The sequence below is a fragment of the Anguilla anguilla genome, chromosome 1 (assembly GCF_013347855.1).
Source record: "Anguilla anguilla isolate fAngAng1 chromosome 1, fAngAng1.pri, whole genome shotgun sequence".
Lineage (NCBI taxonomy): Eukaryota > Metazoa > Chordata > Actinopteri > Anguilliformes > Anguillidae > Anguilla > Anguilla anguilla.
This window is the reverse complement of record NC_049201.1, coordinates 48,539,620-48,559,055: the sequence shown is the minus strand read 5'-3', so window position 1 is coordinate 48,559,055 and position 19,436 is coordinate 48,539,620. Positions and strand designations below refer to the sequence as shown.

Below are 19,436 nucleotides of genomic sequence, written 5' to 3'. Positions count from 1 at the left end.
GGCTAAAGCCCTGCGAGAGGGGATTGGGGACCGGAGGGTTCGGATTAACAGCGAAACGAGGTAAAGCGCTCTCTCTCTCTCTCTCTCTCTGTCTCTCTCTCTCTCTCTCTCTCTCTGTCTCTCTCTCTGTCTCTCTCTCTGTCTCTCTCTCTCTCTGGCTCTCTCTCTCTCTCTCTCTCTCTCTCTCTCTCTCTCTGGCGCTCTCTCTGGCGCTCTCTCTGGCGCTCTCTCTCTCTCGGCGGTGGCGGACTGGAGAGGATTGGGCTTCAAACAAAAAGACAGTTGCTCTTTGGACCCGAGAAAGCTGGCCTAAGATCTTAAAAGACCAGTTCCTGTAGAAATACATTATCGACCTGCAATGGCTTAACGGAGGAGGAAAGTTCCAGATAGGGGACTGTCCAGAAGGGTGAACTCCAGTGCTGGACCAGCTGCAGTGCCTTCTGGATTTTGGAATGTTTCACCATGAGTGATTAACCTAAGTCACTGATTGGTTAAAGAGACCACACACCTGGTTCTGCAGGGCCTAAACAGGCCACTGAATGAAAGGAAACCACAAATACCAGCAGACACTGCGGCCCTCCAGGACTGGAGTTCGACACCCCCCATTCTAGCACATGCAAATATCTGTTCAACATCTTCATTAAGAAACAGATCCTCTGTAGGCTGGGCTTCCCAGCACCACATAAGGACCATGTAATGCTGCAGTCACAGCGCGTCGCATCCACAGAGCGCCCATCAGCCAATGGCGAAGCGCCCCGCGCCTCACTTCCTGTCAGCCGGGTGAGAAGCAGGGGCCACACACCGCGCCGTGCTTTTTCACAGTTTCGCTGAACGGCAGCAGAAACAGGGCAGGCGGGAGAAATGGGGCCTTAATGATGCTTAATTGCAGTCAAACCGGCGACCATCAATACAACTGCGAGCGGCGGCCATTATGAATTCCTTCCACTTGCGAAGCGCTGCAAAAGCGAAAATTCAGACGGGGCGAACTCCGGCCCTCACGTGGGGAGCAGGGCCATCGAGCTTCCTCTCATTTTGTCACTTTAATTCATTCACGTCCTGGTTTTAGCTCCATAAACGATTCATTACGGTAATAAGCAGGCTGTTTAAGCAAGAAAGGAAGGGGGGGGGAAAAAAAATCAAAGGAAACACATTTATTCCCCCAAGACGAATTCACAGCTCAGCGAGTTCTCTCCGCGCTGCGCCCGATAAATAATGCCGGGCGGGGCCCCCGGCTGTGCCACGCCCGGGTCAGAACCGAAAGGCCGGGACGCGGCGAGGTCGCTCACCCCCCGCCTCCCCGCGCCGGAGAGTTCTCACCTCTCCGGCGGTTCCTCGTGACCCCGCGCTTGCTTGGCATGGGGACCGCAGAGCCCCCCTCAGATCCTCCTAAAGCTACAGTAGTCAAAGCCAGCCACTGCTCGGGGATGAATTAAAGCCGCGGCTGCCTGATGAAGCTGCTGGTTAACGCTAGCGTTGAGTCGCGTGGCCTCGCTCGCAAACTGGAGCCGGCCGACAGCCAATCAGACAGACAGGCTCCAGCAGCAGGACACAGGTGCGCGGTGACTGGGGTCTCACCATTAGGTAAAAATGGCAGAGAGAATGGTCAAGAGAAATGCAGAGGAGAGGGCAATCAAAAGCCCTTAAATCTAATTATATCCCAGGTATCACAATCATCAACAGGGCCATTTGACAATTAACAATCAATCCCAATTAAGTCCAATCTATGGGCTATTTAATTACGGCTGATTTCTGCTTGTAATAGACCAATGAGTTTACACATGCATGCACACACACACACACACACACACACACACGTGCGCGCACAAGCACACACGCAGAGGCTCATTGCTCAAGCTCACACACTTCTGGAGGAAGGGCGGGGCATAAAAGCAGATTTGCTGTGCAGCCATATTGAAAAAAAGATTCATTCTGTGCAAAGAAACCTCTGCTGAAAAGCTGGTAAATGTCATTGTGCTCCCAGCAGCAAAACCGTCCGGTCTCCCCGCTGCTCAAAAGCACAGGACTATCCAATTACAGCACGCTGATGCAGCACAGGGCACCATTTACACAGCACAGAACACACACTGCCCCTCCGCTTCTCCATACTGTTTCCCTACCGTCATACACACACGCGCACACACACACGCACACACACACACACACACATACACACACACGCACACACACACGCACGCACACACACACTTTCACACACATACATGCATTCACATACACACACACACATACAAGCATACACACACGCGCACACGCACACACACACACACACACATATACACGCAGTTTCACACACATACATGTATTTGCATACATACACACACGCATTCACACACACACGCACTTTCACACACATACATGCATTCGCATACATACAGACATACACACACACACACATGAGCATGCACGCACACACACACTTTCACACACATACATGCATTCGCATACATACACACACACGCACACACACGCACATGCGCACACACTTGTACACACACGCAAGCGTGTACTCCACTCTCTGCCCCATCTTTCTGCATCTCCTGCTATCCCTTCGTTTCCCCTCTCTCTCTCTCTCTCCCTCCCCTTTCCTCTCCCGCTTTCTTCCTCCTGCTCTGTCTCCGCCTCGCTCTCCTTATCTCTCCCTCTCACTCTCTCGCTCTCCATCTCTCAGCGGCTGCCTCGTCCGGCCTGTCAGTTTAAGATTACATTGTTACCTGCAATTAATTCTGAGGATGCGGGATTATCATTCAAAGAGCCGAGTGAGGAGCACTGGGAGAGGAGCGGCTCTCCGTGTGTCTGTGTGTACGTGTCTGTGAATACTGCCTGTGCTGTATGTGTCTGTGAATACTGCCTGTGCTGTATGTGTCTGTGAATACTGCCTGTGCTGTATGTGTCTGTGAATACTGCCTGTGTGCTGTATGTGCGTGTGTACGTGTCTGTGAATACTGCCTGTGTGCGTACGTGTCTGTGAATACTGCCTGTGTGCGTACGTGTCTGTGAATACTGCCTGTGTGCGTACGTGTCTGTGAATACTGCCTGTGCTGTATGTGCGTGTGTACGTGTCTGTGAATACTGCCTGTGTGCCTACGTGTCTGTGAATACTGCCTGTGCTGTATGTGTCTGTGAATACTGCCTGTGCTGTATGTGTCTGTGAATACTGCCTGTGCTGTATGTGTCTGTGAATACTGCCTGTGTGCTGTATGTGCGTGTGTACGTGTCTGTGAATACTGCCTGTGTGCCTACGTGTCTGTGAATACTGCCTGTGCTGTATGTGTCTGTGAATACTGCCTGTGCTGTATGTGTCTGTGAATACTGCCTGTGCTGTATGTGTCTGTGAATACTGCCTGTGTGCTGTATGTGCGTGTGTACGTGTCTGTGAATACTGCCTGTGTGCCTACGTGTCTGTGAATACTGCCTGTGTGCTGTATGTGTGTGTGTGCATGCCCCCTATGCATGTGACTGTGTGTCTGTGTGCCTACGTGTCTGTGAATACTGCCTGTGTGTCTGTACGTGTCTGTGAATACTGCCTGTGTGCTGTACGTGTGTGTGTATGCACGTATGCATGTGTGTGTGTGTGTCTGTGTGTATCTGTCGTTGTGCACGTTGCCGTGTGAGCATTCTGTACAAGAGTGAGTGCGTCTGTGCTCATCAATGAGAGTGTCTCTGTGGAAAAGAGTGAGCATAGTGGCTCCAAGCTATACTGAACTATTATTGAAGCAATCTTGAAGCACTCAGTAGTAAGAGGGAGGGAATTCCTGTGTAATTTTTAACAGTGACAGGAGGGGCTTATCTGTGGTGCTCCTGACATGTGGGAGGGGCTTATCTATCATGCTTCAGACAGGTGGGAGGGGCTTATATTCAGTGCTTCTGACAGGTGGGAGGGCCTTATATTCAGTGCTTCTGACAGGTGGGAGGACCCGTTCTTCCCATTCCCAATCTGATAAGGCACTTTCCTACCATGGGGTCAAAATTCCCCAGCTAAGGGACTTGTGTGCACTTATAATATCAGTCTGAGTACCCCCCTGTTCATCTGCTAAATTCAACGGCAATCACTAATCCAATGTACCAAATCACAGACAGAGCAAAATGAAAACAAAGTGGGCGGTGCTTATGCTACCGCCTCGGCCGCGGCGCTCAGCGCTGCACCGGCACCATGGAAACCCCTCCCCCTTTCCGCTCCGAGCGTCACGGCGCTCGAGTCTTCACCCCATTCAAACCGCTCGCTCTCTTTCGGCCATCAAACGCGCGCTCGCCTTTCTCCCTGCGCCCCTGCACATTCTCCAGCAGCCCCCCCCCCCGCCCCCGAAGCCGCATCGTCGGGAGAGCGCGGCAGACTCCGACACGAACCCCCGAAACGGCTTTGATCCTCCCACCGCAGCAGCAGCAGCAGCGAGCCGGTCAGAACAGCCAGTCAGATCAGAGCGGAGACGGAGCGGAGACGGAGCGGAGCGGAGCGGAGACGGGTCGTTAGCATGTATAATTCATCGGCGGCGCGGCGGGGCGCGGAGGGTCCGTTTGATCCGCCGCCCGGCAGCGAGGGGGGCGCGGCGCGTTCGCCCCGAAGCGCCGTGAAAAATCAGACGCTTCTCCCCGGCGCCGCTGAGAAACGAAGGGCCGGTCGGAGAGGCGGGAAGGGGGCCGCCGGGGCGAGGGCAGTTAAAAGCTCCATAATAAGCACAGCCCTTCGGCATGGCCCTCCAGCACAGGGTTCCAGTGCTGCCCTTGCGCTCGGTCCTTGAGCGTAGCCCCAGCGTGACGCGTTTCCAGTAGGCTGGGCAGCGGCAGGGCAAACGCGGCATGGCCCTGAGCCAGCGCTCCCGACGGCCCCCTGAACACCATAGCAGAGACGGGCGCTAGGCCCGCGTCAACCCTCAGCAGCCGTACGCGTGGTGGGGCCCATCTATCGCCCGGTCACATCACTGACTGACCGCCCACCGCCAGGGGCTAAACCGCAGCCCTGAGCCGGCCAGCCGGCCGTTAGCCGAAACCTCCCCCCCTCGTGCCTCCCACCGCTTCCCGGTCTGAGCTGAGCGTTTACCAGCTCCCATTAAACCCTTCACCGTATCTCCGGTGAAGTATCATAAAGCATCACAGAGCGTATCTTAAACCATATTTTACATCAAAATTAAGTGGGCCTGAATGGTTTACTCATCCCCAACCATTCAGACGAAAAAGCACCAGCTGTGTATGAAGTCAGATGGAGGAATGTGTGAGCAGGTCACGCAGTGGTCTGGCAGGATGATGTCATCTTGGCTGCTGAACGTGCCGTCTTGCACAACCCTTTTCACGAGACTGAGAAAGCCCTGCGGTCTTCCTGGAGGTGGTCACTGGGGCGCTCTTGTTCACAGGAGTGGTTCAAAACTGAGTAAATGGTTTTCTCAAAATTTCACCCCTGGACCAACCTCCACCCCTCCTCCGCCTTCGGGTAAGGGAAAGTCAACTATTAGACTTACAATATTTACGAATATTTCTGCTCCTTAGCTCAACCCTTGGCTAAAAAAAAAAAAAAAAAACAGTTCATCTAAATGGTCAAAATACCAACTGAAGGGGAGGGCTGTTAAAAGTTCCATAATAAACACACTGAACTGGGACACACTTACAAGTCCCCTGTATCAATGTTGGATTTAGGGCACACCTGGGGGGGGCGTCCCTTCATCCGCCGCCACTGTCGCCCCCCCGGAGTGTCGCCCGGGTGACAGCCGGCAGGATGGATGGCGGAAAACGGCGGAGGATTCCGCCCCGTTGCCGGGACGACGGGGGAGCATCCGTCTTCCTGCTTCCCATAATGACTCTTTCTGGGCGGACGAGTGGCGGCGGGCCAAGGGCAGCCTTTCATTGCACTTAATCTAATGACAGCCGAATCGTCCCCGCGTCACTGGGTATTAGCTTAGGAGAGGAGCAGGGGGCATGCTGGGAGACGCAGGCAAACACCAGACAAAAACACGGCATGAAAACACGCCATGAGAACACACCATGAGAACATGGCAGGAAAACACGCCACAAAAACATCAGACAAAAACATGCAACAAAAACAAGCACGTTAACGTCTAGACCCACGGCACAACTCACTTCTGCAGACACGTTTTAGCTGGCACCACCTGCGCATGCGGCCCACAAAATGTCCCTCAAAGGTCATCCGTGAGTGAGTGGGTGAGTGAGCGACCACAATTTGCCACGCATAGCCCACGGCGACAGTTACCGCGCACCGTGGGAAAAAGGCAAAACTGCTACAAAAACAAGCGACAAATCCACCTTCAAAATCCACCAGACTGTTCATAATAGTTTAGTCCACAATTGATTCATCAACTGAATATTTTAAATACCCACTTCCTGTCAGGGATCAGTACCGTGACCGAGGATTGAATCAGCGGGGCCTTATTTATTTATTTTCTATTTATTTATTTACTTACTGACTTAATTATTCATTTATTAATGATTCAGAGCTTTGAATGGCAGATTACAGAATTGATTAGCATCCTGGCATTCAGATGGCCTTATAATGAACCATTCGCTCATGGCCTGTGAAACGCGAGGGAACTCTCAAGGGGAAATCGATGAAAGCACTCGGGCGTTCGTTTGCTCGGCTGCTTGTGTGCCCGCTCTCCCTCCCGCATCTCGCGCTAGCGTGCGGCTCTGCCGCTTCCGGGAGTCCGGGACTCTGGGGGACGGGGGGGTCTACCTGCCTCTCTCGCTCTCTTCTCGAGACGGGGACAAAATGGAGTTTGAGCGAGGGCCAGTTCCCCTCCCCACGCGCGGCACTGACGGCGAGCGAAAGCGGGCGACTCCGCGACCCTCCTGAGGGCGGCGCAGTGCCCGGCCGCAGCACCCGAAAGTCACACAGATCAGCCCGTCCCAAGCGCAGCCCCTTTCAGAGAGTATTCCCCTGCACACCCCTCGCCGGGACAAAGACGATTCGGAGAGGTCCGCGCGGCGCGGGTCAGGTGGACACGCGCCGCTCCGCTCTGAGGGGCGGGCACACGCAGTCCGGGACAGAACCCGGGTCCGTTGTGCGGAGCTCAAAAGCAGCCCAGCGATCCGCAAACCTGGCTCCTCGGTTCGTTCCGCGTGGAAGAGAAGCTCCACGCTGTGGTGAAATCCGATTCGCCGCCCCCCCACCCGGACCCCCCGGACCCCCGCCGCGCGAACGCAAAGGCAGAAATTTTCGTGCGAAACAAATCCGCGAGTTCACGGAGATATTTTTGAAGCGGGTATTCAGCCCGATGCGAGACTCTGGCTAATAGGCTGCTAACGACATTAGCGACCGTTTGAAGCGCCACATGGTACATGCCTTTTCACTTAGTCCTCCTGATAAGGACTATAGCTCTTCCTCAGCTGCAGCAGCTGTGTAATAAAAACCAATATGATTACCATTTCTGCTTTTTCAAATGGAATACCCATGTGATTCCTGTCGGCAGCTCTTTGTCTATGAATTCATCTGATGAGACTATAGAGCAAAAGGCCCGAAAACCCTTATGTGGTCGGCCATTTTGTGTCCCGGGCTCTAGGGTGAATGAGAGGACTCTGAAGACCGGTAGATTCTGGTGACGGCTCCCCGCCCCGGTGCAGGGGTGCAGGATGCCGCCACCGCCCGACCCTCAGGCCTCCCGGACACGTCTCCAGAGACGGCAGCTGGTGCAGTGCAGGATGGGTAATAATCAGACTCTGCCCGGCTGGGAGAGACTGGGCGCCTTCCAACGCCTGTCACCAAAGACAGCTAACAGAGGGCATGGGGGAGGGATACTTTCATCCAAACGGGCGCTGGACCAGCTTCTGAGTAACACCCGGGGACTGGTATGCTTGAAAAGCATGCTGGGAACATGTTTTTTTTCCCTAATCAAAAACACCTGGGAGAAAAGGGTACAAAGGCTTTTTGTTTATAAAAGCAATAATGAAACATGCAGAACATGCAAATTTGAGTTAAATCTGGATCACACACACAGGGTAACCGGTGTACGGGCCAGGCTGGCAGCGTTAGCCTGGAACGCTACGCGACGAGTCCATCTCCAAACTGTCAGGAAATGTGCTCGGTATGGCGGCTTCGCCAGGGGCGCCAAAACCTGCCCGTCCATCACCGCCACCGCGCTACTGACTCCCGCTCACATCGTGCAGCGGCGCCGTTTGTCACAGCGACAGGGGACACCTGTGGACGGGCGGGGCTGGCTAGTCCGTCCCGTGGCCTCTGCCCCACCAGCCCTCCCCTCCTCCCGACCGCGCCCCCAAACAAGGAGCCCGGCAGGTGCAGCACGGCCTTGACGAGACCGCCACCGAACCAAAAACAAAAAGCAGCGGGGAAACGGCGAACGTGTGGGGAAAGCAGATTCCGCACCTCCATTTGAAAAAGAAAAAACACACACACAGAGAAACACACACACACACACACAGAAACACACACACACACACACATACAGAGAAACACACACACACACACACACAGAGAAACACACACACCACACTGCACACCTGCGCTCTCCGCGGCGAGCGGGAGGGGCGGAAATCAAAAAGCAATTTGCACGACGGAATTACACATCGAGCGTAAAATCGACCGGAGCGCGCGGGCAGGTGGAGGGACCCCGGGCGGAGCGGTGCGAGGGATGGAACAGCGCCGCCGCTCCCCTCCCAGGGCCCGCGCCGCCGCGCCCAGCGCGCTATCGGAGCCCGCCGCTCCCCGAGAAGGGAAAGGGGCCCCATCGGGGCCGCCGCGGAATGAAAAGGCTTCATTTATGAGGAATATTGCACCACGCCGCCAGACTTCCAGATGAGCTCGAGAGAGAGAGAGAGAGAGAGAGAGAGAGAGAGAGACAGAGAGAGACAGAGAGAGAGAGAGAGACAGAGAGAGACAGAGAGACAGAGAGAGACAGAGAGAGAGAGGGAGAGAGACAGAGAGAGAGAGAGAGAGCGACAGAGAGAGAGACAGAGAGAGAGAGATAGAGGAGAGAGAGAGAGAGAGAGAGAGAGAGAGAGAGAGAGAGAGCGACAGAGAGAGAGGGGGGGGGGGCTCTGTAGAAATGAAGGAACCTTCCGGAACGCTGCGATTAGTCCCGGCTGGTCTCCACTCTCCGCGGGCGTGGGGCGGGCGTTTCGCGGCGGGGAGATAACAGCTGCACCCCCGCGCGCGAATGCCAATGAGACGACCCCATCCTTGCGCAAACCGGCATCCCAGGATGCACTGTGACGTCAGAGCTCCTCCGGAGTTCGCTTTAACGCTTCGCTTCGCACGCGACGTGCGGCAGGAAACGCGCTGTGACGAGCGCAGCGCGGGCTAGCTTCCCGCCGAGCAGGAGCGGAGCGGCGGTGCGCCGGCGCGCGTCATCCCCGCGTCCTCTGAGAATCGGGGGAAGTCACCCGGCTGACCTTGAGCCAGATCGCTCCCTCCTCCCCGCGTCTCGCACCTGGCAGCGCACAGCTAATACAACAGCCTCCACACCGAAAGAGCAGCTCCTGTCCACGGCCCTGTGACATGCCACTCAACACCTGAACGGACTCTTACTTCACAGTCAAGTGTTCTGGGTTCTGACATTTTATTCAGACTTAAGCCCAGTTTGTGTTGTTTTTACTCATTTTTGTAATGTTCGACCAGCTCATGGTGGTTATTCTTGCTGACATCTCAGTGTAATAGCAGCATCTTGTTCGTTATGATGAACTACAGTTTCAGCTCCTGTAATTATTGTATTGATTTATATGCAGCGTACTCAGCCCTCTGCAGAACAGTCACTACTGCTCTGTTACCTGCCTGAAACCACTTTCTAATTTCCCCTGGATGTGTTCATCTATCAAATACAGATACAATATTGCAGACTGAATAAAGTCGTCCTCAGTTATCTGTGAAGTTCTAATTAAACAGTCTGGGAAATGTTAAATGTTATGAGACCGTGGAAGGTGTGGAGCATACAGCCTCAAGACTCAATTTTCTTAGAGAAGAAAGGAAATGAGCTAAAGACAAGAAAAAACAGCCCGCTTCTAATTATTCATTCATTCCTCCCTTTTTTGTGCGAACTGAACTTAACAGTTGTAACATATAACAAAGTGTTCATCACTATTTCAAATTTTCACAGAAATTTCAAAAGTCTAGAGGCTTCGGAATCGAATAATGTCTAGAGTACCCAGTACCAACCCCACCCCACCCCTCCCTCCTGAGTGTTTAAATGATTTCACTGTGACATTCCCGCTTGTAAGAGGCGTAAGGGTTTGCCTGGGAGCTGATGTCGAGGGCACGCGGAGCACGTGAAGTATACAGGGGTGCATAACGCCGCCCTCCTTCCCAGCCGTGCACTCATTCCAGTCTAATCCTCCCCAAATAAATGTGTCCTTCTGGCAGCTCTGCTCAGGGACGGAGGGCGCTGTGCTCGGGGGAGGGAGGGGCACGGGGGATGGGGATGGGGAGTGGGGGGTCTACTGGAGAGAGAAAGAGTCTGGCGCTGGAGGTTATGAATCTCTGTCCTGTAGCAGAGAAGCAGAAACGACCCCCTCCCCCCCCCTTACCCCACCCCAGAACCCGGGTCCCACCCCAGCTGCCACAGAGAGGCTCCAGCAGCGCTCTCCGTCACCGTCACCGTCGCCGACCCGCCGGTTATTTATAGCCACGCATCTGGCGCCTCTGCTCTTCTGGCCCCAGACGCTGCTGCACCCGGGCGACGGCATCGCTCCCTGGCCTCACCGCGTACCCCCCCGCCCCCCCACCCGAGCCGACGCGCGGTCTCCCGGGCGACCCCCGCTGACCTCATCCGTGGGCCGGACGCCCCCGCCGTGCGGCGAGCCCTCGTTTAACGTGAGGCGAACACACTATGCAGACCATTACCAAAAAAAAAAAAAGGGATCAATCTTAATCTAGCATTTCAGAACTTTCTATTAATTGGCATGGCGGAGCTTTAATAAGCTGATTAAAGATCCGTGCGGCAGATGTGATTAACTCCGTCACAGGAGCGAGGTGGGCTGGTTTTTATCTCTCCCTGCCGCTTCCGCACCTTCTGCCGCTTCCGCCGCTCGCCGCATCGCAGCGAAGCGTCTAACGCGCTCGACGACTAAAGCGCCAGGAGTTCATCACTTAAAACAATCAGCTAAACGCCGCTGCTCATGTGTGAACCGTTACCGGCTCGGCTGAACTTTCTACCCATGATTCTTCGGCCTCGCTCGCCCCGCCTCCCTCCCAGGCACAGCCTTCTACCTCTGCGTACTGTACTGGCTGGGCTGCCGCAGCCAGCTCCCAGTGAAGGCAGTCACAGCCCGCGGGCTCCTTGCCGGTGAGAGAATCCCACTCGTTACCAACGACACAGGCCGAGCCCCCCAGAGACCGCAGGCTCTCTCTCTTTTTTTGTGTGAGATTTCTCCTGTAGAAATGGCTTAGGGGGCCCGCCTAAGGCATTTCAATGCAGGGAGAAAAACCCTGTCACCTATCAAAACCAGAGGTCCCTTCATCGTTAGCAGCATAACCCAGGCTGGGGGTGGGGTGGGAGGAGGGGGGGTGGGGGGGGGGCTCACCTTTCCGCTGAGAGAAACTGTCCTCAGGGGCTAGAGGCAGGAGGTAGATTTTTTTTTTAAAGAGGGGGGAAAAAAAAAAACCTCCAGAAATGAGGGCTTCAATTAGCCTCCCCGGCACCGTGCCCCTGAATGTCACGAGCTCCCCTGTAACGGCAGGGCCCTGGGTTAAAGGCTGCAGAGGCCCGAGCCGTCAGAGCCTAGCCCGGGTCTCATAATGACGTGCCCAAGCCCAGACTGCATACGGGGAACGGGGGCACATCTGCGCCGCGTCCTTTCAAGGTCACAAAGCACGCTGGGAAAACCAGCGACGGGCGGCTCGGCCTATGGGAGAGAAGGGAGAGAGGAGCGCGGCTCCCTCTGGACACACAGCACTCTGGTGAAGCAAAGGGGGGGGGGGGGGGGGGGGGGTTCCCCATCTACCAGCTTCTTAAATACAGTGACTACAGGGCGAAAAGCGACATGTGCTATTCACTCATTATCCAGTTCAATTTCAGAGAAATTATACATTTACATAAAATGGAGCACTTAAAATGCATGTGACCTCTCTTTTATAATACGATCTCAACAAATGAAATAGATGGGAATTGAGAAATACTTCCGATATGTAAAAACAAGGGCTAGAGTGTATGCAGGTTTTTGTTTCCAGTGATTACCACGATTCAATTACTGCAGCTAATTTGCTAATTTGCATACAACCGCTCCGATTCACTCCGAGAATAGACCGTGTTACAGTGTTTTCATATAGGGACCCAAGAACAGGATTCAGCTCTCAGGCATCAGCTTAAGAAATTTAGACAAAATGTCCATTAGCTAAATGCCCAAGCTCTCTCACACACACTCTTTCTCTCAAACTCTTTCCCTCTCACACACAGACACACAGATACACACACACACACACACACACACACACACACTTTTCAGGTTAGGCCAGCGCAAAGCCTCACCCTTCTTAAGTTTCTGTTTACTAATTAAAGCTCACACAGAATCGATACGGCACCATTAGATGGGACCCAGAGATACGGGGATGCTATAATAAAAAGCCTTTGTGAGCGCGCTCATCAGCCTGTCAGACACAGTCCAGCTCGCTCTATGTCAAAAGGCAGCGAATCAGGCGGGACAGAAGAGCCTGGCGGGCTCTGAATGCCAAACCAGCCCGGGGACTGGGCGAGGAGATGCCCGCCGGTAACGAATACGCCCCCGCCCAAAACAGCACCGGCGTCAAATGAACTGTCCCACCATAAACTCACCCGCCCTGTCCATGCTGTAAACGCTATAGCCCTCTGTCAGAAAAACCCCCCACGAAGGCCATTGCCGGAACGCGCCGGTCACAAACACTAAAACAACTTTTTCCCTTTCTCGTTTTACCTCGCCGCTCACGTTTTTCATTCCGTGAGCCTTGATAGTTCAGTGAAGTTCAGGGTTCAGGGTTCAGGGTTCCTTTATCAGTAAACATAACACCCGAGTCCCTGACTGTCTGTGGCGTGAATAGCGCCGGCCGCGGGCCAGAGGACAGAGCCTGGGACGGGCCAGAGGACGGAGCCTGGGACGGGCCAGAGGATGTTCTGCGCACGCGGCTCTGCGAGCGAGGATCTTCAGCAGGTTCCCATAAGGAGGAGAAGGAAGCGTGTGGCGCGCAGAGAGCGCCGCTCTCGCAGAGCTGAACGAGCCAGGGGGGCGGAGACGGGTCAGACCCACGCGTACGCGTGAAGCCGCGCGCACGTGGCCGAACGGCATCAACCACTGTTTACACAGCCGCGCGGCTGGCGTGCGAGCGGGCGACAGTGCCGCGGACCACGATGACGCACTGGCGCGCGTAGCATAGCGTAGCACGAGCGCCTGTTTTCCCTCCGCTTGGCCGACGGCCAGCCCTGGTCCGCGCCTGCTCGCGCTGTCACGGGCTCAAATATTTACATTAGCGGGAGGACCCGCGCTGGGCGGGACACGCAAGGTCGCCACTTGTTATGCCAGCTGGGCTGGGCTCTCCGAGCGGGAGCTCACAGGCCCTTCTGCAGTGTGAATGAACACGGGGGTTATCCTGTCGTCCGTGCCCCTCTCCTTCTCTCCCCCTCTCCTCCTCTCCTCCTCTCCTCATTTCCTCTTCTCCTCCACTCCTCCTCTCCACCACGCTTCCCAAGCTAGGAGGAGAGCTTCCCTCCATCCCTCCCTCCAAAACCTGCCTGAGGGAGGCTGCTTCACCCACCGAACAAACTCGGCTCTGCCGTGCCGCCTGTCGGGTGCGGCCGAACGCCCTCCTAACGAGCGGTCTGGAGTTGACCAGGCCGGCGTTTCCGTGGCGCGGCCGGGCAGCCTCTCCGGCAGGTTCGGCGCTGCCGGCAGGGCTGGTACCCGGTCTGCGTGTGGGAGAGGCGACGGGCGGGGGAGATGAGAGAGAGCGCGCTCGCTCTGCGGAAACAGAAGGGAGAAGACGCGCGGGGCCTGCTTAAGGCCCGCCTCCCTCCGCTACGGCGCAGAGAGAAGCGCACTCCAATTACGGGCACCGCGGCCAGACCCGCCATCCCGCTAAACAACAGACGGAGAGCGCGGAGAGCGGGGCCCCGCGGAGCCGCCAGCGGTAATTGGTTTTTTTGTTGGTCAGCGAAACCATCAAATTAAAATTCCGCAGTTTGTTTCGCTTCTCGCTACTTTCCGCTTTTCGGGGAATGTAAGGGAACGCTGGGAAGTGGGGAGGGGGAGGGGGAGGGGGAGGGGGGTTTGGCAGGTATGGAGAGGGTTTGAATTCAATTCCATTGATTTGGCAGAGACCTCCAAAGCAGACTATTGTTCTAAGCTGGTTTCTGTGGGCTTGCGCCGGCTGCCTGTGAGCGTCTCACACGTGGGGCTGTGGGGGAGAAACAGCCTCTCCCCCTCCTACCTCAGCGCTGAACAGGCAAACAGGGCGCTACGCCACCACCACCCAGAGCCTCCCTCTCACTCCCCGCTGCCTCGGAGGCTGCTCCTGCCTGCTGACTCGCAACTGCTGACTGGCGGAAGCTACTGGACTGCCATTTTCAAAAATCCTTGCGAGAACTTTAATTAGGATGTCTGAAGGCTCTCGAGAATGAGCTCCACCTGCAGCAGGGACAGTGAGCGAGGAGGAGGGTGGGGTGGGGGGGTGGGGGGGCTTTCAGGAGGGTCTGTGTCGAGCCCAGCTGCTGCAGAGGGAGGCACTGAAATGGCCGCGGTAAATGAACGGTTGTATTAGAGGGGGTGACAGGTCCAGGACACTTGAAAGGCACATCAAATCAAATGCGCTCGGAGTGGCCCGGGATACAGAGCAGGCCCACCTGGCTCTCAGCCAGCTCCCATTGTGTGGCTGAGTGCTGCGCGGTCCTGTCTGTCTGTCCCTGCTCCTACCACTGAGAGAGAGGGTGGGGGGGAGGGACAGAGAGAGAGGGAGAGGGGGAGAGAGAGACAGATAGAGACAGAGAGAAGGCAAGAGAGTGAGATAAAGAGAGGGAGAGAGGGAGAGGGGGAGGGGGAGAGAGAGACAGATAGAGACAGAGAGAAGGCAAGAGAGTGAGATAAAGGGAGAGATACAGGGGGGGAGAGAGGGAGAGGAGGAGAGATTGAGAGAGAGAGAGATACAAACAGGGAGAGATACAGGGGGGAAGAGAGAGAGAGTGAGAGAGAGAGAGAGAAAGAGAGGCAGAGACAGAGATAGATACAGAAACAGAGAGAGAGAAAGAGAGGCAGAGAGAGAGATAGATACAGAAACAGAGAGAGAGAAAGAGAAAGAGGTTCAGCCTAATGCTGTCCTGTGCTTCCCTGGTCTGGGTGATTGCAGGTGGTCTTTGGCCCGCTGCTCATCCACACGTTCCCAATCACGTGAGGCAGCAGCGAAAGGGAGTCTTATTAGATATTGATCAGAGGGCCGCCTTGGTCCGCTATCTGAGAACCGCAATAACCACAGAATGCACACGCAGCCAGAGATGGAGGCTGGGATGAGTTTGGAGCCTGAAGAGAAATTCACTTAAAATGGGTTTCAGGGAAAATTAATGGACAAAAGTACAAGGACATGAATCTGATTTCGCTTGGACGTGTACAAATCAAATGCAGACCAGGCCAATGAGTCTCCTCAACAGTGATTTACCCACGCGTAGTTCATCTGCTCAGACACTTTCATCAAAGCCCTTTTAAAAGTCACCTTTCACTTCTGCCCAGTGTCTCGCGCTAACCCACGGGTGCTGACATCTCTCCATTTCACACGCGACGCTAGAGGAGCTCATGGGCTCGTGGGAAGGTCGCCCAGAGGGCACAGAGCCCCTCCCGCACGGCCGGCCCCATTCAGGCCCGTAATGAGGAGCCCGGGGGTCCAGCGGTGATGTCACTGACCTCATCGGCCCCCGTCACCTCTTCAGATGCTCCACATCCCAAACCCAGCACCCAGGAAGAGAGACAGAGAGAGAGAGAGAGAGAGAGAGTGAAATAGACAGAGAGTGGGAGAAAGGAAGACAGAGAGAGGGAGAGAGAGAGAGAGAATGGAGAGGTAGAGAGACAATAGGAGGGATAGAATGGGGGAAGGGAGAGGGATACTGTGAACATTGTAATTGCGAACGTTTCCACGGCTCTGACTGGCTGGTAGCATAGCTAGGCTGTGCCGTCGTTGTCTTACAGATCCCGGCCCTGTGTCCCACGGCACTACGAGGAACACGTGTTATTTCTTAGTCACGGTGCGACACAGAAAAGGCGATCCAGGCGATATCCCCGCCGGCGCGTTGCACAAGAGCCGGCCGGGATAATTTAATGCGCTGCTCGAGTGCGCCAGGAAAGGTCTGGCACGCCACTGGAAGTGCGCGCGCACAATAAAGCTGGAGAGGCCCTCTCTATTAGCAGGTGCTAACTCGATAGCGTAGCGCCGCGCCAGCCGCTACAGCCCTCCGCTGGAAATTGCTTTTACGGGAAAGCGCTCGACGTTTCCCTTTCGAGGGCCCTCGCCACAAATGGGGCGCGCATTAGGGAAGGGCGACCGCACCCCCCCACCCCCACCCCCACCCCCACCCGTGTCACAAAAATACAGCAACCTCAGCACCGCCCGCATTCCATACAGGTGAACAGAAAAAGGCCAGGGGTAAATTTATGGCGACTGCCCTTCTTTGAAGGAAATTCAATTCAAATGTATGCGTGTTAAGAGAGGAAATGAATGCAGGAAGGGGCCTCAAATCAGCACAAAGGCTTGTGCATACCTGTCAATCTGCACACTGGCAGCAGGGCCCCGGTAAGCTGATTTATTGCATTAATACATCATGAAATTCATCATATTAGTGGTTAAAAAAAACCCCAGGAGGCAGTATCATTGCATTACATGTTTCTCACTGGATTACGAGCTGCATACCCTGCTTATGTTTTTAATGTGCATTTTTGGAATTTGGAGGTAGCTTGTGTTATTCCCCTGCTTTACCTCAGCGTTTCCCCAACCTTCTTCCTGACAAGGCACACTCTCCAAATTTACAGAATCTCACGGCACACCACTCTCCAATGCGAACAATTTACTGACGTTGACGCGTCAACAGTAGGCCTAAAGCTCATTTTAATGACAGTGATCGCACAATGGGTAAGGAACTGGTCACAGGTTCAATGCCAAGCTAGGACACTGTCCTTGTACACCTAACCTGTACTTAAGTACCTAAGTACTTAACCTGCATTGCTTCAGTATATACAAGTCACTCTGGATAAGAAAATGCTAAACAAATGCCTGTAAAATAAAATGCCTGTAACTTTAACATTTTTTTGAAGGGTTTTTTCACACAGCACACCTGAGCAGCTGGACTATACGGTTTTCCTGAGCGTTTGGCTCTGCACGCTGCCATAAACCACACATTCCACCGCCGCACACGCCATTCATTAAAAGCAACGGTATATAAGAGCCCGCAGATAAATGACCGTGATGATCATAATCGCCGCACCTGCATTTCAGCCCAGCGAACGGGACGTTAATCACGTCACTTACGCAGCTCTCCATCTGCCTCACTGTGCGGCCGCTTCGCCGTCAGCTTCCTCTCTCTCCGTGAGGACGCGCGGCTGCGTTCTCCGCTGTGGTCGATCTTCCCAGCCGCAAAGCCCTCTAACGGGCTCCGGCTTCCGATTGGACGCGTGCTACGAGCAGACGCGAGCTTTGATTCCGACTTCGTGTATTTTTTTCCTCCCTCTTTTGAACCCAGGGTTGTTTTGCGAGCGGTAATCTTGACTTGCAGCATCATTCCAAATCAGGCAGCAGATTAAAAGGTTTATCTATGCTAAATATTGCGGCACATCTGCATGCCCTAGCTCTCAAAGGCATCTGAAATACGGCTTTGAGAGAATTGCTCTTTCGAATCCCCAGTTGTTGTGAGCAGGAGCTTGAACTTTCAACGTACTTTATAAATCGGGTAACAATTTATCCGTGGCGCTAAACGTCTTATAAGAACACAAATGGAATGTGCATTACGCGGGACTGAGGTATATTCACCACTCAAAAGGGGCGTGGCACCCACCAGCCTTCAGCCACTGAGCAGCCGACTCTGTCCCGCCTCCCTGACCTCCGCACCTCGACGCTGTGAGAAACGCTCCGCGCAGGCGTGAACTTCGCCACGGCGTTTAACTGAAATGCGGGATAACCTCATCGAAGCAGGGCAGCGTCCTTCTGAGGACCCTGCTAATGAGGACCAGCAAGGCTCCTGCGTCCACGTTCACCGTTCGTTTCCCCCGGCGACCGCTGAGCACCAATCGCGCGACCATTAGCAGAGCGGCCGCGGCGCTGGAAGCGGTCTCTCCCGTAACGAGCGGCGAAAGCGGCCGTCGGGAGGGGAGGGGAGGCCGAAGCTCCGGGGCCAAGCGTAACCGTGACGACCCCCGCGCAGGCTCCCGGTGTTTACCGCCTCTCGCTTCTGAGCAGGATGCGCCGCGGGGGGGGGGGGGGAGGCGTTCTGTCCCCTTCCCCTCTTCCCCAGCTGGCGCAGCGCTAGCGAGCGGCGCGCTAACACACGGGCCTGGGTTTGCTTCCCACAGCCTCCTCACAAACACACTCCCCTCAGGCGCACCCCTTCCATTCCGGCTCCCGCTGGTACACACGTTTATTTACCTTTATTTTACATTGTTAAAAAAACCCTCTCCTTCCTTGCGAGCTATAAATTATTGACGAAAAGGAAGGGAAAAAAATAGACATTTCCCAACGTGCCAAATAAAATCTATGGCGACGCAGACACACACAGCCTCCAGCTTTGACGCCTGGAGCCAAAGTCTCTATTTCCGTGACCTTTGAGGAAACAACAGCAGGATAAAAAAAGGACCCGCTTCCAACTTCCCCCCTTCCCTGCCAAGTCTTCATTAGCGGCTGCAGCCCCGGTGTCACCGCGCGTACGCCGGCCACGCCGCTCCGCAGAGAGGAACACGCTGTTACCCGTGCCCTTAGCCGAAAGAGCACCGCCGCCATCATCACAGGGATGTGTGAAGAGCCCTCTCCAGCACTGCCCTGCTCTCACTGGGGCTCTCATCCACACTGAGCGCCTGTACGTGTGAGAGAGGTCAGGGGTCAGGGCTCAGGGGTCAGGGCAGGGAACGGGTGGCAGAGTGTTGGCGTACACACGTTACCCACGTCCCCCGGCTCTGCCGGCCCAGACAGGAACATGGATCGAGCGTTAATGGCCTTTAACATGCTCACACAAACAGACAAGCACACACACACACAGACACAGACACACTCGCGCACACACACACACGCACACACGCACACACACACACACACACACACAGACACAGACAAGCGCACACGCACGCACGCACACACACACACACACAGACACAGACACGCACGCACGCACGCACGCAGACACACACACCCACACGCATGCAGACACAGACGCACGCACGCACGCACGCACACACACACACACACACACACACACACACACACACACACACACACACACACCGCCCCACCCCCGCCCAGCTAAGAGTGCTGGTGGTCTTTG

At 55.0% G+C, this 19,436-nt stretch overlaps 1 protein-coding gene across 4 annotated transcripts in view; it reads right to left on the bottom strand.

Annotated features, from left to right (window-relative positions):
- Positions 1-19,436, bottom strand: part of galnt1 (UDP-N-acetyl-alpha-D-galactosamine:polypeptide N-acetylgalactosaminyltransferase 1) — a 179,397-nt gene that overhangs the window by 96,330 nt on the left and 63,631 nt on the right. The window lies entirely within an intron of this gene.